We start from the raw sequence: 27,288 nt of genomic DNA on the forward strand, positions 1-27,288 counted from the left end.
TGCGGAAGACATTGGAGGCGCTGCAAGCAGCAGGCCTCACTATCAAGGCCACCAAGTGCCAGATAGGGCAGACACAGGTTGTATACCTGGGCCACCTTGTCGGTGGAGGTCAGGTTCAGCCGCTGGAGAGCAAGATACAGTCAATCAGGGACTGGGCTCCTCCAACCACCCAGACTCAGGTTCGAGCTTTCTTGGGCCTGACTGGTTACTATAGGAAGTTTGTCAGGAACTATGGTTCCATCGTGACACCATTAAATGAACTGACAAGTAAGAAAATGCCAAAAAAGGTTCAGTGGACAGCGAGCTGTCAAAAAGCATTCGATGACCTAAAGCAGGCCATGTGCACGGCGCCTATCCTCAAGAGTCCGGACTACTCCAAACCATTCATTGTCCAAACAGATGCTTCTGAGTTGGGTGTGGGAGCTGTTCTTTCTCAACTGAATTTTGATGGTCAAGACCAGCCCATTGCTTTTATAAGCAGACGGCTGACCCCTAGAGAGAAGAATTGGTCAGCTATTGAGAGGGAGGCCTTTGCTGTGGTTTGGGCCCTGAAGAAGCTGAGGCCATACTTGTTTGGCACTCACTTCAAGATTCAGACCGACCATAAGCCCCTCTTGTGGCTAAATCAGATGAAGGGTGAAAACCCCAAACTGCTTAGGTGGTCCATTTCCCTACAGGGGATGGACTTCACAGTGGAACATAGACCTGGTACTGATCATGGCAATGCCGATGGGCTCTCCAGATATTTCCACTTAGAACAAGAAGACTCACCTGGTCAAGGTTAGCTAGTTGTTCCGACGTTTTGGGGGGGGTCATGTAGGAGAGTAGGGTCTGCAATCCCATGATCACCCAGATTTTTTGCTTTTGTTTCACTGGTTTACGACTTTCTCTGGCTGTGGGCCTGCCAATCAGACCCACAGCCTGGCTGTTCTCTTTCTAAATTACGAGATGTACCCTAGGTGCATTTACCAATTGGTACTGGGCCACCTTATCAGACCCCGTAACGCAGGGCATAGGTGTACCCAGGGCCGCCAGGGGCTGCAGCATGTATTATGCCACCCCTGGCTGGCCTCCTAAATTTGACACAACTGGCTGCATGACAGCTGGGGCGAAGTCGTGTAATCACCCTTTGCTTTAGATATAGTAGCCCTATATCTAACCCTCCAATGGACACCCGAGTTCCTATCAGTCACTCCTATGGCAGGCCTTGACAATCCTGAAGGCAGAGTGCATGGGCTCGTGTGAACTAAGCTCTGGCCCGAGCCGAGCCCGGTTGCAGCTTGCGGAATCAAGACCCAATGGCTGTTCCATGATAACGCGTTCCATATCGGTAACTTCGGTGTCGCGTTATCAAGACATGTCGAGTAAGGTGTCATACGAATCGGGATGCTGCCCTCTCACCAACTCTGGCGACGAGGTTAGCATTCCGCCCTTCTAGAGGGACACGACATGTACGTAACTGTGAACCCCGGTTAAAGTTAACGAAAGCCTCAGCTCCACAAAATGGATGCTGCCACCACAGACACGAGTCTGACCTCCTGCTGCTGGGAGTCCTTCCAGCGAGGAGCACTTGGACAAAGGGTTTCCTGTCGAGGGCGGTGTTCGCACCGTCCCAGACAGGGTTTGTGTATTCTGGGTAGGTAGGGCTTTTGCGAGAAGGTGACTGCGGAGTGGCACCCCGGTGCTCACTACGCATCTGCCGGTTAGAACCAGTTCCAGGGGCGACAGCCCTGGCCTGGGGAAAGTCCGGCAGGGGAGAGGGGTGTAACTACCCCCCTTCCTGGTCCCACCCTTAGGGCAGGACCTAGTCATGTACCCACCCCTTTCTTTAGGATAAAGGCCGGAGCGGGGACCCTTCCAAATTAGATCATCTTTGAATCAAGAATACTTTCTACGAAAGGACTTCAAGACTCTTCTCAAGATTTCTCCCTTGTGGCTAAGGAGTAGTCACCCTGCATCAGCGGGCACCATCTAAGAACTCTGCGGTTTGCTGTAAGTCCTTCCTCAAGGAATCCGACGGCCCAGCTCGACGAGAACCGGCTTCCCTGGCACCTCTGACCTCTACCCACGTCATCAGCTCAGCTGTGATCTGTGGGTGCGACGAGACCTCGAGGGACCGGCCATCATCAAAACCTGCACGCTCTTAAAAACCAGCACGGCCATCGAGGTAACTCTCTGGTGAGTGCTCTGGGGTCCGAGAAGCCCCGACCCTGAGCCGCTCCAGCACCGAAGTGCAGTCTCCCAGCATCTCCACGATCTGCGTGGGGCCCTTCTGCTCGCTGCTCAGCACGTTGTCTGGTCACTAGCCGCTGGCTTGTGTCCTTCTGTGACGACATCCGAAAATCAACACTGCCGGTCTGGTTGCTCCAGACTGGCCCTTGCTTCCATCTGTTCGAGAAGCACCCCGGACCCTCCTGGTCCACTCAAGACGCCGACAGCGACATCCGTCGTGGGACAGCTCGCACCTCCACCGTGGTCGCCGACAACGCCTCCTGGTCCGTGAGACTGCAGAGCCTAGCGTCGCCCACTCACCTGGTCGAGGTGACGGCCAACTGGTGCCTTCCTGGTACCCTCTGACTACTGGCTAGTAGTACGAACTTGGTCCCCTCTGCTTTCAGGTTTCATCAATCTCTACGAACTATACACCACTGGTCACCGGCCAGCAACTCCTTTTCTTCCGGCTCCTGGCTCGTCAGCGAAGACCCCGACGCCTGTAAGACTTGTGCAGCCGCAGCCCTCGTGGCTAGGTAACTCGGCATTTCGGTGCCTGCATAGCCTCCTTACTCTAGGGTCCCGAGTCCCTCGCTTCCGACTTGCCTTAACCTTTCCGTGTCCTCGGACACTTGTTTTTAAACTGTGCACTTGAAGTATTTACTAAAGAGATTTGGTTTGTGCTTAGTACCCTGTCCTCATAAAGAGTACAGGGCTGTTGTGATTCTTAATAAATATACTGTTTATTTTCATAACACTTGTGTGGTGTCCTTTCACTGGGTGTTCAAGGGGTACATGTGTGGTAAACAGCTGGCTTAACGCGCCCTCTCGAGTCTTTAGCCTTAGACTGCTCGTATCCACGCTACTAGGATAGCTGGTCTATAGGTTGACTTACAACCAAACACCATAAGGGTCGTTGGAACGATACATAGCGGTCGCTAGAATAGCGAACGTTGCATATCGGGCCAACTTCTCACAGATATGACTGACTCTGACACATCCGATGAGGAGGAACCAGCCCCCCAAAGCAGACGTGCATGAGGAGCTGGGGCAGCTGCTGGGCGCATGAGACGTGATGACATCATACAGAACTACTTCTAAGTAAGAGAAAAAACCACAATGACCAATGTTGTTGTTCAAATAAATAGTTTACTTCCTTAAATGCAGGATATGCAAAGTCACACAGTGCGACTGTAAGTCTGAAATTTGCACATGTTAATATCCTCACTATGCCCAAATATCACTAACGTACGTAGTCCTCATGGCTTGTGTTGCTTCACAACATACCATTGTCCATTCCGCCCCTTCACCTACGGCGTGAACGCCTGATGCACCACCTTCAGCCTGTTCAGTTGTTTCAGTGTTGTTGTCCACACCTCTGCCCTGGAGGCCACTCCTACGCCTTTCTGCTGGTATAGGTGGAGTAGGTGAAGTAGTGTGGCTCACTGGTTAGAGGCGGCAGACCCGAGAGCAGAGGACGGCCCGGGACCAGGGTTCGATTCCCGGCGCGGCAGGTTTCTGGACCAGGGTCAGCGGACTCGATAATTCTCTCGCCTCGGTGCCCACTCTGATCAGCGATCACACTCGGCAACTCTGGGCATTAGCTTGCCTCATCTTCACTAACGGCCCCACCAGACCGCCGGGGATGCCTGGTCTCACCCTGGAGATACCCATTAAGGGACCATCTCTCAGGGAAGCCAGGAAGGGTTTCGCAGCGGTGGAAGCGCCTTGGGACCCTCCGGGTAAGTAGTGCGCTATATAAATGCCTATACATACATACATACATACAGAGTACGGATAGCCAAAATAAAACCACAGGTTCAAAAAAAACGCAGCCAGTTCATGTACAATAGGTCTCAATTAGGTATTCTTCTGCTGGATTGCCCAGCAGTGTCTATGCTACCTGGCGTAACAATTCCCCCAGTAACAGCAGCCCGCAGTTGATCAAGTGCATGGGTTACCTGCACCAGGCTCTTGGCAATGTCCTGACAGCAGTGTGCCATTTCATGTTGCATGCTCACAGTTCTTCTAGCAAGAAGAGCTATGGCTGTTGATTGGCGGGTCACAGCCCTTGCAAATTGGTCCAGCCGTGTGTTTAAGCGTCGTTGGTCCCTGCGCTGGGCCTGCCTAGCAATCCTTGCTTCATTTAGATTTGTCTCTGTTGCTGTTACTGTTGCTATGATCCCAAGTCTCACCTCTGACATGTGCCGATTGTGTTGAACCAGCTGACGCTGTATTGAAAATATGCCTTTGCTTTGCAGGCGCTGTACACGTAATATTTGGCCCTCCAGGCCAGCAAATACAGAATCAGTACCTTTTGAGGCACTGCAGTGTTGGCCCGTGCCCTCTGTCTGGCTCCACTGCCAGTCGTGTTGGATGTAGGTGTTTGGGATCTGCCCTGAGCTGTGCTTGGAGATGCATCATCCTGTGTTTCATCTTCTGCATCTGTGGACCGGGATGGCATTTGTATTAATGCAGGTACAATTTTGTGCTGTTTGCTTTGCGCAGAAGGTGTGTCACGTGTGGCACCCTGGCTCTCCTGCTCTGCCTGGTCCTCTGCTGAAGCGGTCTCCCCCACTGCTGCAACAGTGTCCTGTGTTGTTGGTCCATCTGCCAAAAAATAGCACACATGAGTTGTGTGTCAATTAATCTTTTTTTTAAATAAGGTTTTTGACAATACTATTTACATGCCTGCTTGTCTATTTTGTGTACTTTGCACATTGCTATTGGAACTATTCCCTATGTACCCTTTGTATGTGTATCTGCCCCTATTCACATTACATAGGACTACATTTTCCATTATGCCTCACTGGGTAATCCTCAAAACATGGACCGGATTCCTATTCATGCATGGGTTTTTGGGGTGTGTGTGGGCTGGGAATGCATTGGGTGATTTTGGCATGCATCTTACCTTCTGTGGTGTCTCTGGTTTCAGAGCTGTCCAGGTCGGCCACGCCCGTCACTGCCTCAGGCATGAGGATTGTCTACACCAACTCCTCCAAGGTCGTCAGCTCAGGTGTAGTGAAGCTCCCACCTCCAGTTGCTTTAGCTTCTACCAATCTCGTGGCCACCCTCTCCTTGGACCTTTGCCTCATATCATACCACCGCTTCCTTAGGTCCTCGGTGGTACGATGGGTTACAGCAATGGCGTTTACCTTTTCCTGTATGTCTGACCCTATTTTCTTTTTTCTGGCTTCAGGCACACGAAGTGATGCTTTTCCAAACAGGAGGTCATGTTGCCTCACCACCTCCTCTGTCAATACCTCCAACTCCCTCTCAGAAAATTTCTGCTTCCTTTTCCTGCTATGTTCATCTGCCTGCTTCTCAACACCTTCCTTTTCAGCACCCTGTGATTCCATTTTGCTCAGTTTGAAGTCAGAGCCAATTCCACACTACCTCCTCTATGTCTCTCAGTCAGCAACTGACTCTGGGACAGGTACAGGCAATCAGGTGCAGCATGGAGACTCACACTTCCTGGTTGTGATGTCACCATTCTGCACCTGAATTGCTCTTTCCTGTTTTTGTGATTCCTTATTAGCGAATTAGATAATAAGGAATTGCTATTTGGGTAATCGCACATTTATTCTGCGATTTTTTTGAGAATCGCAAAAAAATAGTGATTTTTTTACCTACATCCGATTTTGTGATTCTGAAAGAGAGGTTTGCAGAAAATCGCATTTTCCGAATCACAAAAATGGATTTACCTACATATGCCACCAAACCTTAAAAATTCTTATATTTTTCTTTTAATTTTTTTTTCTTTTCAGATAATGTCAACAGATAAGACAGCCAAGTCTATACCTTCAAGCAAGGGAAACCGACTATTGAAACATGCAGGGCACATATATTGCAAGGAGAGATTACAGAACCAAGAAGACATTAGCGGTGCGTGCAAAATTACTCAAGCCATTACAAAGGCAGAGCGGTTACACTGGGTGACACAGTTGTTAAAGCATCTGAACATAACCACTCTGCCTCAGCAATGGATATTGAGGTAAGAGAAAATTAACGAAATGAAGAATATTGCAAGCACCTCCAATGACTCCTCTGGTTCTTTTTTAATGGAGGTTGCTCAGCATGTCCCTACTCATGTTGCTAGCAGTATGCCAATCATACCTAATCTGAGAATTATTCAAAGAAAAAAACAGGCAAGTAACCCACAAAGAACAACACCTCAAACCTATTCTGAAATTCAAATTCCTCCTGAACTCTCTGTTTCTATTTCTAACAAACCTTTCATTCTGCATGATAACAAAAACCTTCAAAAACGAATAATTATCTTCAGCACACCCCGTTAAGTAGCCAAGTTAGAGAATAGTGAAATTTGGATGATGGATGGGACATTTAAAAGCACGCCCCATCCATTCACCCACATATACACTATTCATGCAAAGATTAACAATACAGTAGTCCCCTTAGTTTACAATTTGCTACCTGACAAACAACCCACAAAGTACACTGAACTTTTGACAGTGATTAGATCAAAAACATCAAACAGAAGTTCTAGGAAAATAATAATTGATTTTGAATTCGCAATGATAAATGTTATAACAAAAACGTACACAGATACCCAAATTCAGGGATGTTTTTTTCATTTTTCCCAGGCATTTTGGCATAAAATACAAAAAACATCCCTAGTTGTAGATTATGCATCAGATAGCAAACTGCAATTCAAATAAAAAAAACTAACTGCACTTTGCTTCGTTCCTCCTGATAGTGTAGACGAGTACTACACTGCCATTACTGAATCAGATTTTTACACACAAACGACGAAAAATTGGCACCCTTACTAAATTATTTTGAAGACACATGGATTGGACATCTAAGCAGGTCGGGTCGCAGGAGGAAGCCACGTTTCCATGTGGAGTGGTGGAACTGCTACACGAGCTGCTTAGAAGGAGGAGCAAAGACAAACAATGCCATAGAGGGATGGCACAACTCCTTCAACCACACATTTGGAAAACATCACCCAAACTTTTAGCATTTTTTGGAAACTTTGAGGAAGGAGCAAAGTTTCCAAGAAATGAGAATGTCACAAGCATTAACGGGTACTCTAAACCCACGTATTTCTAAAAGATCAAAAGAAATGTCAGAAAGACTATTAGGTGCATTACAACAATTTTTGTTGTATGTAGCTTCAGACTACCTGGATAATGTTGCTCACATACTGCACTACTAACTCTACCTACACCATTAGTTTCCTGTTTTGCCCTAAATTAAATTAACAATCAAATTAAATTGAAATTTTTCTAAAACATTTTTTCAAATTAAAAAGTCGGGTCACCTTACCTTAGATGTCTTCTTTTTTCTTTTCTTTTCGTTGTATATCCAAACCATATGCATGCTTTTTGTAATCCATAAAGAAATCCAGCCACAAAATAAATCCAAACGATAATTCTTAATAGTAAGAAAGATTGCCCCAAAAGAAAGCCATTGTCCAAATTTGGTAATCTATTCAAAATCAAAAGAGACCTTTGGAAGAAGATTGATTCAAACAAATCCCTAAAAAAAAAAACTTCTCCAAATCCAACTGATTGCGAAGTGAAAATTGAAAACAAAGTACGATCCATCTTCTTTCTTCTCTGAAAAATCCAAGTCTTCAAAATCCACTACCAAAAAAATAGATAGCTTCCTCGATTCCAAAAAATTGATTAAAAATGAATTCATTTTCCCAAAAATAAATCCAATCCAATGAAATCGATCTTTTTCCGCTCTTTTCAAATCCAAATTTTTTCTTTGAAAAAATACAATAAACAAGCACTGGCGTTGCCAATAGGTCTCGCAGTAGGAAAGTTGGAGCTATTGGTTTTTGTAAATGACATTTTGTATTTTTGTTTAGTGATTTACAATGCCAATAATTTTAACTTTAGCAAATGTGACACTTATAGCATTTGTAATGCCACATGTTTTGTATTTACGTGACTTAGATGTATATATCTTAGTAATATAAATGGTTTTTTTTGTTAATTAATTAATATTGAAATAAAAGTTATTTATAATGTATAATGGCAATATTGTAAACTTTCCTAAATACCTTTTATGAATATTATGTTCAGTGTTTTTTTTGGTGAAGAATATCTAAGATTAGAAGTGAAATCTTAAAAAAATGTTGTGGCATTTGTAATAAAGTTTGAAACATTGAGCGAAGATTTTATAAATAGTTGTTGAATTTTTGCATGGATTGATGCTGTGGTGGTGCGGATAGATGTTGTTGCCTGTGTGTGCGCAGTGCCGGTGTGTGTATGCAGTGCCTGTGTGTGCGCAGTGCACTGTGTGCACTGTGAGTGAGGGCTGTGTGCACTGTGAGTGAGGCCTGTGTTCAGCGCGAGTGAGGCCTGTGTTCAGTGCGAGTGAGGCCTGTGTGCAGTGCGAGTGAAGCTGTGTGCACTGAGTGAGGGCTGTGTGAACTGTGAGTTAGGGCTGTGTGAACTGAGTGTGTGCAGTATGCACTGAGTGCGGACTGTATGCAGTGTGATTGAAGGCTGTGTGCACTGAGTGAGGCCTGTGTGCAGTGTGAGTGAGGCCTGTGTGCAGCGTGAGTGAGGGCTGTGTGCACTGAGTGAGGGCTGTGTTCACTGAGTGAGGCCTGTTTGCACTGAGTAACGCCTGTGTGCAGTGTGAGTGAGGCCTGTGTGCAGTGCGAGTGAGAGCTGTGTGCACTAAGTGAGGGCTGTGTGCACTGTGAGTTAGGGCTGTGTGCACTGTGAGTTAGGGCTGTGTGCACTGAGTGTGGACTGTGTGCAGTGTGATTGAGGGCTGTGTGCACTGAGTGTGTGCTATATGCACTGAGTGAGGCCTGTGTGCAGTGGGTGAACTGTGTGCTTGGTGCACTGCGGTATGCTGGAGTGCACATGGGTGAGCTGGAGCGCACTGCGGTATGCTGGAGTGCACTGCAGTATGCTGGAGTGCACATGGGTGAGCTGGAGCGCACTGCGTTATGCTGGAGTGCACCAGGTTGTGCTGGGTGAAATGAGGTATTCTGGAGGGCACTAGGGTGTGCTGGGTGCACTGCGGTATGCTAGAGTGCACATGGGTGTGCTGGATGCACTGCGGTGCGCTGGAGTGCACTGCAGTATGCTGGAGTGCACATGGGTGTCCTGAGTGCACCAGGGTGTCCTGCGGTATGCTGGGGTGCACCAGGGTGTGCTGGAGTGCTGCGAGCTCCGCTGGGAGGTGAGTTGGGATGCAATGGGGGTTGGCGCCGGCACCGAGATTGGCTCGTGCCGCGGGTTTTACACTCAAAGCACTGAAAGCAGTATATGTGCACTGGATCCGGCTGGATGTTGCCAGAGTGAACAGAATTCCATTCAGATTCAGGCCCCGCTCCCCAGCTTGGATGCCTCCGCGGGGGTCGTGTCTCTCGGCTGCAGCTCTTTGCATAAGAGTTTTAACAGGGAATACAGGCTGCGTGTGCTTCCCTTTTGGTCACTTATGTGATAAGGAAAGTTTGGGGGGTGGGTGGGGGGGGGCGTCCGGAAGGGGTGGAAGTTCACTGATCGCCCTGGCTCCTGGAATGCGGGCCCTTCACCTGGCCTGCGGCTCACAGCTGCCTATCGGGGTGAGGGCGGAGGGGGTGCATGCGGAGCCCTTGGAACCAGTAAGGGGGCTCTTCACACCCCACAGGGAGGGGTCGTCTCAGCAGCAAGAGTTGTTTCTCCCCTCCACCCCCGGCTGGCGTGAGGACCCGCCTCTGTCACCATCAGGACAATGTCCCCTTATCCTCCCCGTGGAGAGGGGCTGATTGCAAAACCCTCACACCCAGGCCATTGTTGGATGTCCGACTCCACCTCACATTCAGGCGCCTCAACAGAACAACAAGGCGCTGGCGATACTCTGCTCTTTATTTTATTTGATTAGTCGCGGTTTTCTATAGCGCGGACTTGGCTCATGGGCTTTAGAGCGCTTTACAACAGAACAAGATATGTGTCCAGGGTATCAAACAAGTAACAACTGCAAATTAGTAACCCGAAAATAAAGTGTAGCATCTGACCTTGCTAAGAGAAAAACATTGGAAAGTTTGTGTTAAACATACGAGTGTTTTGAAATTAAAAAAATTGTTGTGCTCTGCAATGTGTGGACGTAATGTGTATACTGTCACTTATGACTGCTACGGGCTCAGTTCGCGCTACAGAAAACCTAATGTAAATAGATGTATACACTAAGATATGAAAGAGGCGGGTGTTCCCTTTGTACACCCACACACTCTGAAACTCATATTAAGACGTCCCCAACTCACTCGGTGAAAAGCTAACCTGGTTCGACCACCCCTTCCATCAGCTGAACTTGCAGCCGCTTTCACCTGCCACCTGGAGGCCCCGTCTCAAAGTCGAGAAATTGAACGGGATTGCTTTGGGGGAGCGGAAAGAAGACGAAGCCATGCAATATCGGAGACCATGACAGTAGGCCAGGCCTAGAAGTCTCAGCAGAGAAGCACATAGCCAGAGAGCTGCTTGTTGCTCACGAGCTACTCATTGGAGAAGCCTGCTCTTTCTATATAGGGGCATTTATTTCAGAAGTTCTTCAATAGGTGCCAGTGCGCATCACGAGAATTATAGGCGTTTCAGACACAATAACAGTATTTAGGAGTTATACAGTTGTTAAGATCTATGTTACCAACAGTAAGTTACAAAAATACAAAGTTTAGGGTAGGTTCCACACAACAACATATTCTATTCTGAGAGCTAGAATGTTCAAGTTCTTTGAAACTATCTAGACAGAAGTCGAGTGGATAAATACACACACTGAAACAACTGGCTGACAGAAGCCATGAATGAGTTTTGTAATAAGACTGAGCTCTGGAGATGCTACGATTGTTAAGAGCAAGAGCACAGTGTGAGGGTGAGGGGGCAACGCAGGGGGCAGGATTACAAACGCCACGGGAGAGGGGAGCAATTGGAGTGCGGCGGAAGCATCAAAGGGCTGGGAGAGGAGGAAAGGTGGGAGGGAACACGGCCTCAACAAGGGCAGCAAAGCGCTGTACAAAACCCGAAGATGGCAAAACCGTTCAATATTCAGAAGATTTGTAACTCGAGTTTGGGTGATGGTTACACTTGCTGTTGAAGCGCTTAGAAATGGTAGGATGAGCTGAGCTGCTGAATAAAAACAAATGGATTTTCCTGCAGCCTTTCATTGGTGCTCAGCATATGAAGCATGCTGTCGGGAGATTAGTTCCTAGAAGCTTGTAATTTGTTTACATGGTGGGAGCAGGGATACGCAGGCCTACTCTGTAGCTCCAGGGGTGGGTCTCTTAGGAGCTGTCAGGGAATACGTTTCCGTGTATACGTCTGTTCCCATCTTCATTTGTAAAAAGGCCTCGGCTAAATAAAGTCAGAAAATGCTCCCTCAGGCCTGCTTTTCCTAGTTTTATTATCGGCGGAAGGAGCGGCGCATCTAGAGTGAATATCGTAATTTAGCAGGCTAGCCTGGCGGACCTCTTAGGCACCGAGTTAGTGTGTGAAATAACTAGCTCTGATTGTTTGCGTTTGAAGCAGTCTTTAAGGACCTGCTGGCCACATTCAAAACAAATGGCCCTTTGTAGCTTGGTTTGTTACGGATACTGCTTTCTTCTATGTTTATTAAGTGGGGTGTAACCTGCTCATTCAGTTCAGTAACATGGCTCGGGGATCACGTGGTAGTGCCACGTGCCCTTTTCATGTGGTAATTTTCTGTGCATCAATTCGGCCAGGCTCTACCTTACAAAATGTGTAGCAGGAAGGCATAGTATTAGCCCAAAATTTGTAACTGCAGTTCAAATTCAAATTCAAAGATAGCTTTATTCGGCATTTAACAAACACCATATAAGCAAACATTACAAAATACAAAATACAGTTAAAACACCAACATTAAACGTTCAAGTACAAAAATTCCTATTCGTTACACTAGTCATTCAAGTAGTCTAGTATTAAGAACCATAAAAGTTTTTCCTAAAAACGTTTGGTACAAAAATGAATTCATTAACTTGATAGGAGGATGAGGTAAATATGACATATTTATGTATTATATGGTGTTATTAGGCACAGAATAATACTCCTACAAACCCTCAACCTTCTACTCGCTTCTCATAGTCCCTCTACATTTTATAATGAACGACAAAAATTTTATCATCACTCTAATAGTAAGCTCATCTTGAAGCAGGTACAATCTATGGAGGGCTGCTTTACAACTTCTCACGCCCCACAGCTTTAGTAGTGGCAACAGGTGTTTTTTCCTCCCCCACTGATAATACTTGCAGAATAGGATACAATGTATATTAGTCTGGGTAGCTACTCCATCACACGGGCATTTTATCAGTTTCACTGACCAATCATTTGGGACGGGGAACGTTATTAGCCTGAAAAAGGAATCTGTCCTCAATCGTGCTAAAAGCATTCTGTGATAACACGAGAAGTTTGGCGCCAAATAAGGATGAAGACCCTGATCATAGAGGATCTGACGATGGGCTATGATAGTAGACTTATTCCCATCCAGATAATATCTCCTCTCCTCCAATAGACCAAGACATGTCTCTTTTAATACTTTTTTTGAGATTTGGGCGCATGAGGTTGGGTCTAAAAAGAATTCTGGTTGGCCGATGGAGTTCAGGAATTTTTTAACATAGGCCAGCCATGGCTGTTTAGCGCCATTCACTTGCTGCAGGCAATCGTGAATTACTTCCCTATTGAAGGTCGTGTCCTCGCATGTCCAGATCTTGTGCCACAACATGACTGGCGCTATCTTTATCAGATAACTAATATGGGATCTGTCAAGTTCGCTGTGGCAAATAGTAGTAGATGTGGGACGCGGAACTCCTAGGAGATACCTCAGGAATGCATTCTCCTCCCTTTGGATTTCAGAGCTATCTGCGAGTCCCCAAATCCCCGCCCCATAGACAGCTGTAGATACACATTTTGCTGCATAAATCTTAAGTAGTGTATCTACCGGTTTCCCGCCAAGTTTTTTGGCAAATTGCTTAACCGCCCCTATTGCGCGGGAAAAGGCCAAGTTTCGGGAGGTAATCGCTGCAGACCATGTCCCTCTATTGTTAAAAATAATACCCAAGTAAGAAAAAGTTTTGGACATTGCTATCTTTGAATCATTAACATGGGTTTTGCAGTCTGGTACTTTTTTTCTGGTGGTGCATGACATCGTGAAAGTTTTCCCCACGTTTATTATTAGGCCTCTAGAGCTCATAAAGGTTGCGAAGCCCGTTAGTGCCTTTTGGAGTCCCCGCTGAGTGCGGGCCATGATCACCGCATCATCAGCGTATAACAGTAGTGGGACTGCGAGTCCGTTTATCTTAGGGTAATCAACCTCCAGATTGTTCATGGAAACTGCTACCTCATTTATGTATAAATTAAATAAAAATGGTGCGAGAATGCAACCCTGGCGAACTCCCTTTGCTATTGGAAATTTTCTGGTTTGCTCGCCGTTTTTGCCAAATCTCACCGTGGCGCCTGCGTCTCTGTACAGTTCCTGGATAAAGCTTAAAATGTTTTTATCTATCCCCATTTTGGTCAGGGTTTTCCACAAGATTCCATGATCCAAACAATCGAATGCCGAGGTTAAGTCGACGAATGTTAGGAACAGGTTCCCTTTTTTTGATCCAATGTATTTATTTATTATGAGGGACAGGTTTAAACCCTGCTCTATGGTTCCCACGCCCGACTTAAAACCGTATTGGAATTTTGATAATATCCCGTTGCTCTTGGACCAGGTTTGTAGTTTGGTTAGCAACACCCTGCCTGCTACCTTCATTAGGTTATCTAACAAGGAAATGGGGCGATAACATTTTGGATCTTGTCTATCCCCTTTTTTAAATATTGGGATGACTATCGCTTCATTCCATGTGTTGGGAAAGCCTAGTTTGGTGTAGGCATTGAGGACATTTGCTAGTAAGGGGGCCCATAGGTCTACGTTCCCTTTAAACAAATCAATAGGGACTCCGTCAGGCCCCGGGGCCTTTAAACTTGCGCTCTGGGAGATCGCTTGTTCCAGGTCTGCCGGGGTGAACATTACATTTAGTGGAAAGTTTCCCTGTGACTGTGAAAGAAGCTCTCTCCCCGCGTCCTGCGGGGACTGCAGTTAAGATGCAAACTGCATGAATGGGAACGAAATTGACTAATGGCTGCAAATAAAGTAAACACAAAAAGCATGGTCTGATTTCATATGGTTGTAACGCATTAAAGGCAAATTTCTTGATGTGGGTCGTAGCCAGATAGAAAAGCACATACAATACACAGTGGCGAAAGTTTAAGAGTGTGGACAGATTATATTAAAATATATATATATATATATATTATAAGCTTAATGCCCCTTTTTTGTGTGTGTAAAGGTGGGTTGTGTGCACAATGCACAAGAATGGCTGCTGCCTTTTTATTCTTGCTTGCGTTGTTCTTTGCACAAGTCGCGCTATCATTAGCTCGGTTTGACACATGGTTACTGCTGAAAAACTGTACATTAATCTTTCACGTCAGTTTGAGGACCGAATGGAACATCAACAGCTGGCTAATCAGTCCTTGTGTGAAGCCATTATTCCATTTTCAAGGCACCCTGGTAGCAATTCTTGCTCTTCTAGCCCTGCTGTAGTTTTCACTATTTGCCTTTTGTCACTGATTACAAACGTGTGGCTGGATTCATTAGACAAACCATGTTTCTGTGAGGGTGAGGGGGCAACGCAGGGGGCAGGATTACAAACGCCACGGGAGAGGGGAGCAATTGGAGTGCGGCGGAAGCATCAAAGGGCTGGGAGAGGAGGAAAGGTGGGAGGGAACACGGCCTGGGGGAAGCTGGCTGGGGAGGGGAGGAGAAATGCAAGTAAAGGGTGTGCGCAGGGAGAGAGAGGGGAGGTGCTGGAGCTGGGGAACAGATGGTTTATGGCCCAAAAGCGCGTGCCTGTACCCACGTGAACTCCAAGAAAACCGCTCGAAAAAACCCGTGGTTTCACGAGTATTTTGAGCACTTGAATTCTCGCCATTTTCCAATGGAAAAGGGGAGACCTAAAAACAGTTTTTTACAGTACTTTAAACATTACTATTATTTTCAATTAATAATATCATTTTTATAACGAATAACACGTGAGCCGACAACGGCATACTCTAGCAACACGATCTGCGACATGCTAAAAAGCTAATAAAAACATAAACATATATCTAAACTAAACCTCCCTCTTCTCTCTTTGCAATGTATGTAACTCTAAACAACATTCATATTATAAATAAAGTTTTAAAAGATTCCTACCCGAGCGCAGGTCTCCTTGCTTCTGCTCTGTCCATCGACGCTCCTCAATATGGCTGTGATGAATCACGTCTACGCGTATACGTCATTAGAAGCTATGAAGAAAGAAAAAGGACTATTTATTTTCAAATTATTATTAAAAGTAATATATGTTTAAAAACATTTTTTCTTATTTAATAAAATACATCAACATTTTTTATAAAATATGTAAAAAATAAAAAAATTCTTCTTTAATTAAAAAATACTGTAACAAAAAATGAAAATGAAACAGTCTCGCATTCTAAATATTTATAATATAAATATTTTATTTATTCAACTATTAATAATGTAAGCAGGCAATAATTTGTAAAGATTGTACTTACCTTTATGCTGCTCACATTTGCTTCTGTTCCATCCCGCACCTATCTTCAAATGAATTCAACAATGATACACTTGGTAAACCCATAGACAGCAATGGAAATAAATGAAGGACAAATTATTACATTGAAGTCAATGTAAAAGCGTGAGAAAATATGTAAAAGTATTTTTTTAAATAGTTTAAACATATCTATTTTTTGTAAACATTTTTAAAAAATAAAGTACATTGAAAAAATTAAGTAATTTTTTTATTAAAAAAAAAGTTAAGCATTTTAAAAAACAAACAAAAATAAATGTAGTATTTTTTTCAATTTACTGTCCATACATGGGGGGTGTAAAAGTAGAGTAAGTGCTGGATAGTGCAGGAGTATTAATTACTATTCTAACTCCAGGGGGGTGTTAAAATAGAGTAAGTGCTGGATAGTGTAGGAGTATTAATTACTATTCTAATTCCAAGGGGGTGTAAAAGTAGGGTAAGTGCTGGATAGTGTAGGAGTATTAATTATAATCTAACTCCTGGGGGGGTGAAAGTAGGGTATTTGCTGGATAGCGCAGGAGTAGTAATTACTAGGGTAAGGTATTAATTACTAATCTAACTCCAAGGAACTTTAAAAACTATTGGAGGGTTAAAATTAGGGAGGTGTAAAAAAAACTAATACAATAACTTTTAATTACCAAAAATAAAAATAAAACGTAGCCATACTAACGTTGTAATAGCATGCTTTGTAATAGCATCTGCGTTGAATAGCATGCGTTGGAATAGCATGCGTTGTGAAGGTACTTGCGTTGTAAAAGATTTGTTGTAAAGGTATTGAGTTGAAAAAGTTGCATTGTAATGGTTGTTTCCCATCCGCGCCATTGTGACCCGCTGCTATGATCTGCTGGAAAAGCCAGTAAGCGCAGCTTCTTCGGTAATGCGCAATCCCGCAAACTCCGCCGACCGCAAAAACGCCACCACCAAAGGCTGCCCAGCGCAACAATCCACTACTATTTCTCCCACCAACTCAATTCTACGACCACAACTAAACCCTCTCAACTAACTCCACAAAAACAGCCTCCCAGCCAGATGTTGTGTCTCAATCCACCAAAATGGTGGCCTGTAACCTAAGATGGCCGGCTATATAGTGACCCAGCCCAAATGTAGCCCAACACTAGCCCAATCCGCACAAATTAGCCCTGGGGAGCCCAACCAGCCCACTGGGTTCTGGCTGCACTATAACTCTCCGTGAGGAGCAGGCCTCCCGCTGGTCGGCCGCACCCGCCAAAGCCCTATTAGACAACAATGTAATGTGGGCCAACTTGGTCCCACCAAGACTATAGGCATTTTAACTCTACATGAAAAACAAACGAAACAACTATTCCGTTATCCTGCCTCTTGTGCGCCTACAGGTTGTTCAGGCGAGTGGATGTAGCTTGTTTTCCCCGCCAAAGCCTGCCTCAAACACCTGTGCTTCACACGGAGGCCACATTTATGGTGAGCGGGAGAGGAAAGGTTAACGCCCCCACCGAGGGCAGTCTGTGGCGCGCGGCAGCGGAAGGGTTAACCCCCTGAGGGCCGCACCTGTAGCAGTAGGTGGAACAGGCTGAGCTCACTCTTGCAGAGGGAAGTGTGATAAGCAGCAGGGCGGCTGCCGGGTTACCAGAACTGGAGGAGGGAGCCCTGTCCGCAGGTGAGACCTCCGTGCCGGGAGTTGCTGTATCCCCGGCAGGCTGTGCGTGCTTCGGGAGAAAACAAAGAGGCCCCCTATCGGTGCACCTGCGCCGCTGCCGCGAGCATCACCAGCTCCGTGAGGCGGCGTTGACACCGGCCGTTGGTGCCGTTGTGCGAGTCTCGGGCACTTACTTCCTTGTTTGCGTCTTTGTCTTGGGCTTTCCCAGGGGAGGGTGGGGTTCCCAACAAGCTTTAATTAACAGAGTGCGGACAGAGACAGCCACGGACGACAAGAAGCTGAGAACGGAATCGTTCCTTCTTCCTGTTGCTTCGTTGGAGCCTGCGAGCAATGAGCGTGAACGAGGCTGTTCCCTGTAACATACATGGCACTGATTTGTTGCGACTGTGTCGTCGCACTCTGGTCTGTTCCTTTAGAATGAAAAGGGGGTGTCAAAATACATTCCTTCATGGGACTGTGTGGTGTAGAAGATGGGCAGAGTAGCTGGTCCCTCATTTTGGGTCGTGGGAGAGGAGGATATGGGGGGGGGTGAGGAGGTTGCTGGTTAAGTTTCTTGAGAGATTGTGTGTCTGACTTTCCAATTACTGCCACCCGGTTGTGAAACTTGAAAATGGAAGACAGTTACTTGCAAATGGAAGACCGTTTAAAAAAGAAAATCCTGTTCTCCTGCAGTGCAGTGGTGGGAGAGGAGCCAGGACTAGTGGACAAACCTGTAAAATGCGGGATAGTTGTTTACCTTTGTTAGTGGTGGTGTCAGAGGGTATGCTATGGTACCTGGCATTTGTATAGTGTATAACTACTGCTGCCAGTTTGGCTTTCTGACATTCTAAGTGAGTAGAGTGATTACGGGTGGGATGGGAAGTTTGGTTGGAGAAAGGTTGGTTGTAGTATGGCCTAAGCAGAAAAAATTGGCTGAGGTGTGTAAAGGCCTGACATGCCTTGTCACGGTGAACTTGACAATGCTGGTATTCATATTTATATTTGTTGGGTGTAGAGTTGGTCTGGCCTAACTTCAGTACTCCGTTTCTGCCGAGACTCATGACAAACATGGGTGTGCCACAAAGGTGCAAGGGGTTGGGCCCCCAAGCGAATAGAGAGCAACATTAATTAATCATATGTTAATTTTCTTTTTCAGTTTTGAACTTGCTGAAGAAGGAAATGTCATGTACCTTTTTGGTACTTTAATACTATAATAAATATTACTCTACCTACCAGTAGATCCACTATACTTATGATTGTTAGTCTTTTTAGAAATATTAAAATAATTTTTTTTGTCTGTTAACTACGAACATCCTATCCTGCAGTTCAATAAATACAATATAGCACACGGGAAGGTATTCCCAATTTCAAATGGAAGTATGATGAACATTAATACAGGACTGTGGCGGCTGTCAGCTATCGGTAGTGGTGAGGAGAGCAAAATGCTGGGAACACAAAACATACATTTAAAGAAAAAAAAGCCACTTACCTGACCCCGCTCCTCACTCTCGACCTGATCTTTCACCTTCTTGCAGCACGGGACCAGCTGACTTGCTTAACCAATCATAGCACTGCTCTGTAGCGCCAGGATTGGATGGAGGGTCCTGGCTTGACTCTCCTTGAGCCTGTGCCTGGTCTCCACCCAGCTATCTAAGACGGCTAGATGGAGAGCTTCAAAGTGCGCATGTAATTTTGGACGGCATACGACAGCCGTCCAAATTGATATGCCCTCTTTGGCGCATCCTACCTGCCACTGTTTTTGTTCTCTACTGCCAGTCGGCAGTAGAGGACATGCACTGTGGGTCTCTGGGCTCAGAACAGGCTGGCTGCTACAGTGCGCACCACAGTAGAAAAGAAAATGGCAAAGAAATCTTTTCCTTGCCATAACATTTTTTTCTGCACAGCTCTCAAAGGGCGGGGATGTAAAGCTCCCTCGCCCAAGTGAAGAAACCACTCTTGATACAGGATCTTGTAATGAAACCTATTTTAGCAGTTCTATTTTGACCACTATTTCATATGAGCTTCGTTGAACTTTCTATGGCACACGTTCATCTTTTTCGCTTCACTTTCCACCAAAGTTGACATGCACATATAATTTGACTTGCCCCCGTTCACCTTCCATGATGGTGAAAATTGGTGGCCTTTAGAGAGAGAAATATTCTCAAATGTGTTTAGAAATTATCTATGATGGGGGAGCCTAATCCTATTCAACATGCTTCACAAACTGGGGGGAAGACGGGCGTGTGCCTCTTGAGTAAGATAGAAGGGAGTCTTCAAATAGCTGCAGCGCTCTAAGACGTGGAGGGGTAAAGCAAGCATTTTCAGTCTAGGATAGGTGTTGAATTGGTTGCCAAGTGCGAGTGAATTTGGTGTCTGTATGATTAAGATGGGCGGTAAGCAACTCTAGGGCCAGAACATGCCACAGCTGAAGAAACCACGGCGCAATAGGTGGAGGGCCAGGTTTCTTCCAATATAAAGTTATTTATTTATTGATTGATTTTATATAGCGCGAACGTGATCCTTTAGGATGTCAGAGCACTTAACAGAGATATGGCGGTTCTGAATGCGACCAATAGCAAGCAACATAAACCTGTGAAGATAATATAAAACAGTATGAAAACAGTGGACAGTAAAAGTTCTCAGGACTTACAATAATATGAGACTGAACAAATACGTTAAATTACAAATTGTCTTTTACCATCAAAAGACTTTGAGTTCAAAGTTTAGCTGAGCGATTCGTCTCAGTAGCTTAACAAGATGGGGGACCCAGGAAAGGACTGTGAAGACCCCAATACGAATCAGTTAAGGAAGTCATTGTGGGGCCCTCTGATTTTATTAATCTATAGAGAACAGAAAGGTGATTCAATCGACAGATGAATTACTTGATTCATTGTAAAGAGTTATGGTAGGAATTTCCCCATTAGGAAGATCTTAGCTTCCTTCGTGAATTTTGAATGGAATGGTATTCTTCTAATGTTTGGCGGTAGCGAGTTCCAGATTCTGGATGCAGCGCCTGAGAAAGCTCTTTTGTATGTTCTCTTCTTCTGGAAGCGCAGCGGTTTCAGCACAAGATCTTTAATGCCTCTAGAGTTCCCTCCTCCGGATATCATCACTTTCTGGGCAAGGTATGCCAGTGTTTTTGAGTGTAGCGCCTTGTGTGTGTGATACAGGCCAGTTTTAATTGTACTCTGGCTTTGTATGGTAGCCAGTTCAGAGCTTTTAAGTGTGGAGAGATGTGATAAAATTTGATATGGTCTGTCGTGCTGCCCCCAGCATTTGTACTATTTGGCCTCCAGTTTGAGTGGGTCATGGCTGTTAGCTGTGAGGGTCTAATGCTCAACAGAGTTACTGTGGGAGAGCTGGGTATGGGGAATCCTAATGTATCTTTAATGTGACTAAGGACCTCCTTCCAATATAGCGTCCGGTTTGGGCAAGATCACCAGAAGTGGATGACGTCACCCGTTCCACTCCGACATCTCTAACATGTTGGAGGGAAGCCCAGAATCCTTTTCTGGAGATGGACGGGGGTAAAGTACCACAGTGTCATAAGTTTATAGGCCGATTCACTTTGGGGGATGCTTTGGTATATATTAGGTATGTCTCGCTATAGTCTGTCACAGTTTCCTGGGAGAACCTCTAAGTCAAGGTCCATAATCCATTGATTTTGGTATGTGTGGGGCTGGGGTTGTTGCAAGTGTTGTAGCACTTTGTATGTTTTAGAGATCAATCCCCTAGATCCCTCGAAGGCCCGGACTAGGGCCTCAAAAGGAGTAAGCGGTCTAGTCGCTCCTTTTGATAATGCGGGAGAAGACAGCCATTGTCTAAGTTGATAATATTGCATTCGTGCATTGTCTGTAAAGTGAAACCATTTTTTGCACTGGTCAAAGGTGAAAAATGTGGACCCTTGGAATAAGTTTTGAATGACGCGGCACTCGCCCTCCGTCCATGGTTGGAGGGCGGGTGGAAAAGTGGGTTGCGTGCTATAGGGGTATGGGGGAAATGAGTTCTGGCCCGAGGTGCTGCGAGCTTGTCCCATATGTCTAGGACAGTTTTTGTAGGGGTAGCTATGTATGTGCTACGTGGGCGAGACGCTCAAGGGAACAAAGCTAAGTCCCTCAGGGGTCTACACGCCACTGCTCAGTCCATGTGGAACCAGTATTTTTTGCTTTCCCGTACCACCCATTCAAAGATGTAGCAAAGATGACAGAACCAGTAATATTCAAGGGGGTTAGGGCACGCTAAACCCCGATCGCTGGGTAGCATCTGAACTCCAAAACCCCAGATGAAGGTGGTTAAATCACGTTGGAGGGATTGAATATCGGTTTATGGGATTGGGTTAGGGAGGGTTTGAAATAAATAGAGCACCTTAGGGAGGAGAGTCATCTTAACAGTGTTAAGTCGGCTTAGCCAAGAGAGGGGGAGGTTTTACCATCTACGGATATCTTTCCCTATGGCTTGACTGTAGCTCGGCCAATTGGCCTGTGTCCCGGAAGATCATGAGGAAGTCGGGTCCAATCCTAGGTATCTTATCGAACTATCAGACCATTTCAATGGGATCCATTTCTGTAATTCTTGAATCTCTGAAAAAAGGAGGGCAAGATTCAGGGCATGGCACTTTGACTAAGTTGATCCTGAAGCCAGAGGGTTCTTCAAAGGAGAGCAGGAGTGTTGCTAATACTGGAAGGGATACAGCTGGAGTAGTAAGAGGCAAGAGAAGGTCGTCCGTGAATAAAGAAATCTTGTGTTCATATCACGCGAAAGGAATGTCTGAGATATGTTGGATGAACAGCGTACTGCAATTGCTAGAGGTTTCACCACCAGGGCAAACAAGAGTGGGGATAGCGGACACCCTTGTCTAGTGCCCCTATGTATAGGGATGGGAGAATTAAGACCACCATTGATGCAGATACACGTGGTTGTTGATAAGGGGCCATCAGCATGGATATCATGGTAGGGCCTGATCCTATTTGGTTTAAGACCTCCCTGTGAAAGTGCCAGTCCACCGATCAAATGTTTTCTGAGTGTCCAACGACATCAAACCGGCAGGAATGCCCCTGTATTGAGCTTTTTTTAAACGGTGGGCTATATGACGAATATTGTCTGCGCCCTGGGAGTGGCGGATAAATCCGACCTGGTCTGGACTGATGAGACTAAGCAGTTAGGGGTCCAGACGATTTGCAAGGATCCAACATGTTTTTTTAAACTTCTCCTCTTCAATCATGTTCGACCTCCTCTTTCTGTGTAGCGATGAGACTTCTATTTGAGCGGCTTTGAAAAGGAGGGGAAGAGGATGAGCTAGCATGTCGCATCTTACAATCTTGACTACTCATAATATTTCCAAATTGGCACAAGTGCACTGCCAATTTAAATAATGTCCTCACACTTACCTGTCTGATATCCCACGTAAAAGGTGAGACTTGCTGCATTAAAGCAATATCCATAGCATGTGTAAAAGCAGCACCTCCCTTTTTACTTGCAAGAGTGCTTCATCTTACCACTACAAATGTTCTTTCCTCTTAATAGCCATGAACAGGGGTCGCATCTCCAGAAAGTTACCTGCGTCCTCAACTTAAACTCTGAATGATGCTTATGAATATAAATTAATTGCACCTTGCCACGGAAGGCTTGATGTCAACTAATTTGTGAGAACCATTTTTATTAGTGTCCTCTCTTAAACCTTTCAGAGGAAACACTTAATGACAAATAGTCTAGCAGTATTGTGAGACATCGGGGAGCCAAGTCCATCAGAGACCCCTACTTTAAAGTCCTCGTCTCAGATTAAGACCGGCAAACACCAGGAGATTGCTGAGAATAACTCTCATACCACCTACGTGGTGGGTGAGGTTTCATTTCAGTTTCTTAGTTTTCTCCTGTCTCGGTGAAGTGCAAACTACCACGTTAGTGATGAATGGGATGAGGGAGGTGGAGCGTAATGACTATTGCAAAGGACCAGTTACACCAGACTGAGGAAGTCCACTTCAAGCCTAGTTTGATATCCGTGAGAAACTCGCTGACATTGGGTGTTAGTGTAGAAGCCTCTTTTATAGGCTTTCTAAGAAATGTTTGGTGTATCATGCCATATACCCCTTCCAAATTCACACAACTATGATTTAATATAGAGCAGCCACATCTTTTGCGATGTAGGGGAATGCCCAGCCCGTTATCATAAAATTATTAGTAAAGGTTACCTTGTATTTAGACCATACTGAAGTCCAAAAGATGAAGGGGTTAGACTTGCCTATATCTAGATTCCGTGTTAAACCCAACTCAAGATAGACAAATTCAGCTTTCATTAGTGAATGGGACACAAGAATTTGTTTCCCCCTCCAAGTTTAACAAGCATTTTCAATGCAATAGGTCTCGCTCTAGGAAAGCTATTGGTATTGTAAATGACACATTTTGTATTTATGTGTTAGTTTTGAAAATAGCTAAATTAATAGCTTTGTCATTTACAATGCCAATAGTTTTAACTTTCGCAAATGTGACACCTACAGCATTTGTAATGCAATATGTGTTTTCACATGACTTGGATGTATTGATATTACTAATAACAATGGCTTTAAAAAAAATGTAATACTTAAATAAAAGTTATTTTAATTTATAATGGCAATAGCTTAAACTTTTGTAAATAACTTTTGTGAAGATTATGTTCAGTGTATTTTATTGTGACGAAAATCCAAGAACAGAAGTAAAATATTAACATCTTTTGTGACATTTGTAATAAAGCTTGAAAGATTGAGAGAACATATTTGAACCAGTTGTTGAACGGTTGCACAGATTGATGTTGTGGTGGCGACAAGTGATGCTGTGGCGTTCAGTGATGCTGTCGTAGCGCATAGTAATGTTGTGGTGCCCCTGAGTGATGCTGTGGTGGTGCTGAGTGATGCTGTGGTGCTGCGATAGAGTGAGGGCAATAGACAGAGTGAGGGCGATAGACAGAGTGAGGGCGATAGACAGAGTGAGGGCGATAGACAGAGTGAGGGCGATAGACAGAGTGAGGGCGATAGACAGAGTGAGGGCGATAGACAGAGTGAGGGCGATAGACAGAGTGAGGGCGATAGACAGAGTGAGGGCGATAGACAGAGTGAGGGGTATAAAGAGAGACAGGGTTATAATGAGAGAGGAGATACTGTGTATTTGGCCAAATTGTGTGAACTTGGAGAAAACACTTTTTAAAATTATTCATTTGCTCCCTTTTTGGAGATGTGAAGCCCTTGGAGCAAGTAGGAGTTACATCCTAGGCACATCAGACTCTCGTGGTACTTCTGTCCACGGATTTAAAAATACTTGAGCACTCAGGAACAGCTTAATAGAGCAAAGAACCACCAAGGTGATACTCCCAGGATTGGTCCCTAGTATTGTTTTCGTTCATGTATCTGGAGCAGTGGCTGTATTTGCGTCTCTGTAGCTAAATAGGGGTACTGCAGCTGATGTGCAGGTCCCCTTTGTGCTGAAGCTCCTCCCTATCTAATTGACACCTCTTACACATAACATTAAGGGGTATAGGAATGAGAGTAAAAGGGTTAAAAGTGGCTGGGAACCAAATTGACGGCGTAATGGCCAGAGCTGCCGACTTTGGGAAACCAGGCTCGAACATCGGCGTTGGATCAACATAGTGTGATTCTGGGCAATTCACTTAATCTCCCCGTGCTGCCTACAAAAAATTAATGTCTCCTTGTGCAACGTAACTGGTGCTCATGTAAAGTGCTATTATTCGTGCTATATAAAACTGCACAAAATAAAAAAAGCACCCGACTCGTGTACCTCAAAGCCCCAGCCAAAGGAATTGAGAGAAAGAGCGGCTTGTGTGACACGGGGACAGAAGGTCAGCGCTGCCAGCTCTCTCCTTCCCTGTGGCCTGATAAGGTTTTCAGAAGCGTTGTCCTTGCAATGGTGGCCGCATGGATTCTCCGGCGCTTAGGTCATTCTGATCCTGCATGCCTTGGAGCCATCTTCGGATTGCAAGGTATGCGAGACAGTGGGCAGTAATGCGGGAAGATGGGCAGCTCTGTGGTGACGTGGCTTTGTTTGGATGTTTCAGCACCGTGTCTGCTTACAATCTATGAATGGATGCTCATGTAAAGCGCTATATTTCGTGCTATATCAAACTGCAAAACTTACAAATAAACAAGCAACACAAAGGAGGTGGGGGTATAAAGCTACACTACACAGATTGGGTGGTTGGAGAGAAGGTAAACAAAATAGAACAAGCTCTCGGCATTACGTGGCGATGGGGGGGGCGGGTTCCTTTGAAGTCTGATGGGGGGGGGGGGGGCGGGGGAGCCGATTCCTTTGAAGCCTGATGCCAAGGCTCAGACAAATGGCGTGTGATGTGGCCGGCGATGTGCACGCGCCTGGCTCACATGAAGCAATGCTGTAGGCTCGACCTAAAAATGGGTTTTCAATATCCTCAGCCTAGCCTATTGGCACTCCCTCTCCAAAACATCCAAGCAATCCTACTCTAAACGGCTGGACTTAAGATGCATTAAAATAGAAAACAACCCTCTTACCTCACAAAGCAAGTGTAAAGTGATCCCATTGTTTTTGACTTTTTTTTCCGTTTGTGGCACCCAATATAGAAATTCCAAAAAGAGCATGCCAAGGTGATCCTAGTAAGTTTCAAAGTATGGGGGTTGATCGTCTATGTAGAACTTGCAAAGGGTTTTTGTTGGATCTATGGCAAGTTGTAAAACTTAATGTTACGGCAGTGATTGTCCATTTATTCTCTCTTTAAAGAATTTAATACTAGGGTGTTGCACAGTTAATGTAGTGTTGGCCGTGGAATCTGCCATGGATGTATGAGGGCAGCATGTTTTTTTTTTTTTTGCCTGACTACAATAATGAACTAGAGTGTTTCGTCCGACGTGGTTGTGCTCAATGTGTAGATGATGCCACAGACTGGGGTCTTCGTGACTTCTTCCTGCACCCCTGCTTTTCCTACATCTGCCATCCTCTGTCCTTAACAGATCATGGAAATTGATGATTAACTGCTGGGGTATGTTCTGCAGACTCCATGCAGGCAGCAGTCTGGCACCTCTATATCATTTGTCCACGTTCACTGTTTAGTGAAGCAGTGCTTCTTTGCTCTTATCAGTATTAACGCCATGAAGAATGCCTCTGATTATAGGGTTCCCCAAGAAGTACAGGAGCTGAATGTATCCGGATGAGAGGTTGCCACTTTCGCCCTTTCTTCTTGCCTTTTTTTTCCCATCTTCCATGGCAAGCATAGGGTACTTAAGCCTGTGTGGCCTGGTAATGCATGACTAGGTATTGTCTGCTGTGGCAAGCCTTCCTGTACTGCCATAATGCACCCAGCATAAAAGTGTAATATGGCGCAGTCTGAACAGCTATTGTTTCCTGTGAGGTGAAAGAGCTGCATCCCATTAGGAAAGACTTTGATGTCCTTGTTAAAGTACTGCGGACACTCCATGTGAGACTGCCTGTATTTTTGCTTGGGTGTCTGCCTCTAAACCTGACCTCCATCACTGAATGGATTACTTTTTCCATTCAATGCTCAGTATCACGGATACATTTCACCGCCCACCCCATGGACCTGTTTCTGCTCTACGAGATCCAATATACCTTAATTTATATTCCTGGAGAATCGCTTCTTGCAGGTATTTGCAGACCACTTATGACCCGGATAACCTTCTGATTTCAATGCTTCGTTTTGAAGTAATGTTACTAAAATAGCCTTTAAACCTATTTTTGCTTAATTAATTAGCTGACAAACCGACCTTCTTTCCGCGTCTTTATTTTTGCTTGGTGATGAATGTACCTTTAATTTTGAAATGGTCGATGAGCAGGTTATAGGAATGGGCTAATGTGCAGTTTATGGGGATTAGTAGTCTAGAACTCT

The 27,288-nt window shown here is 45.2% G+C and overlaps 1 protein-coding gene across 2 annotated transcripts in view; it reads left to right on the top strand.

Annotated features, from left to right (window-relative positions):
• Positions 1-17,300: 17,300 nt before the first annotated feature.
• Positions 17,301-27,288, top strand: part of LOC147728255 (uncharacterized) — a 66,727-nt gene continuing 56,739 nt past the window's right edge. Inside the window, exon 1 of one of the 2 annotated variants that reach the window (XM_086962102.1) lies at positions 17,301-17,450. The gene's annotated coding sequence lies outside the window, so the exon portion shown is untranslated. The remainder of the gene's footprint in view (positions 17,451-27,288) is intronic. The other variant, XR_015309369.1, reaches the window with a different exon arrangement.

Source organism: Lissotriton vulgaris, chromosome 3_1, assembly GCF_964263255.1.
Source record: "Lissotriton vulgaris chromosome 3_1, aLisVul1.2, whole genome shotgun sequence".
Taxonomy (NCBI): domain Eukaryota; kingdom Metazoa; phylum Chordata; class Amphibia; order Caudata; family Salamandridae; genus Lissotriton; species Lissotriton vulgaris.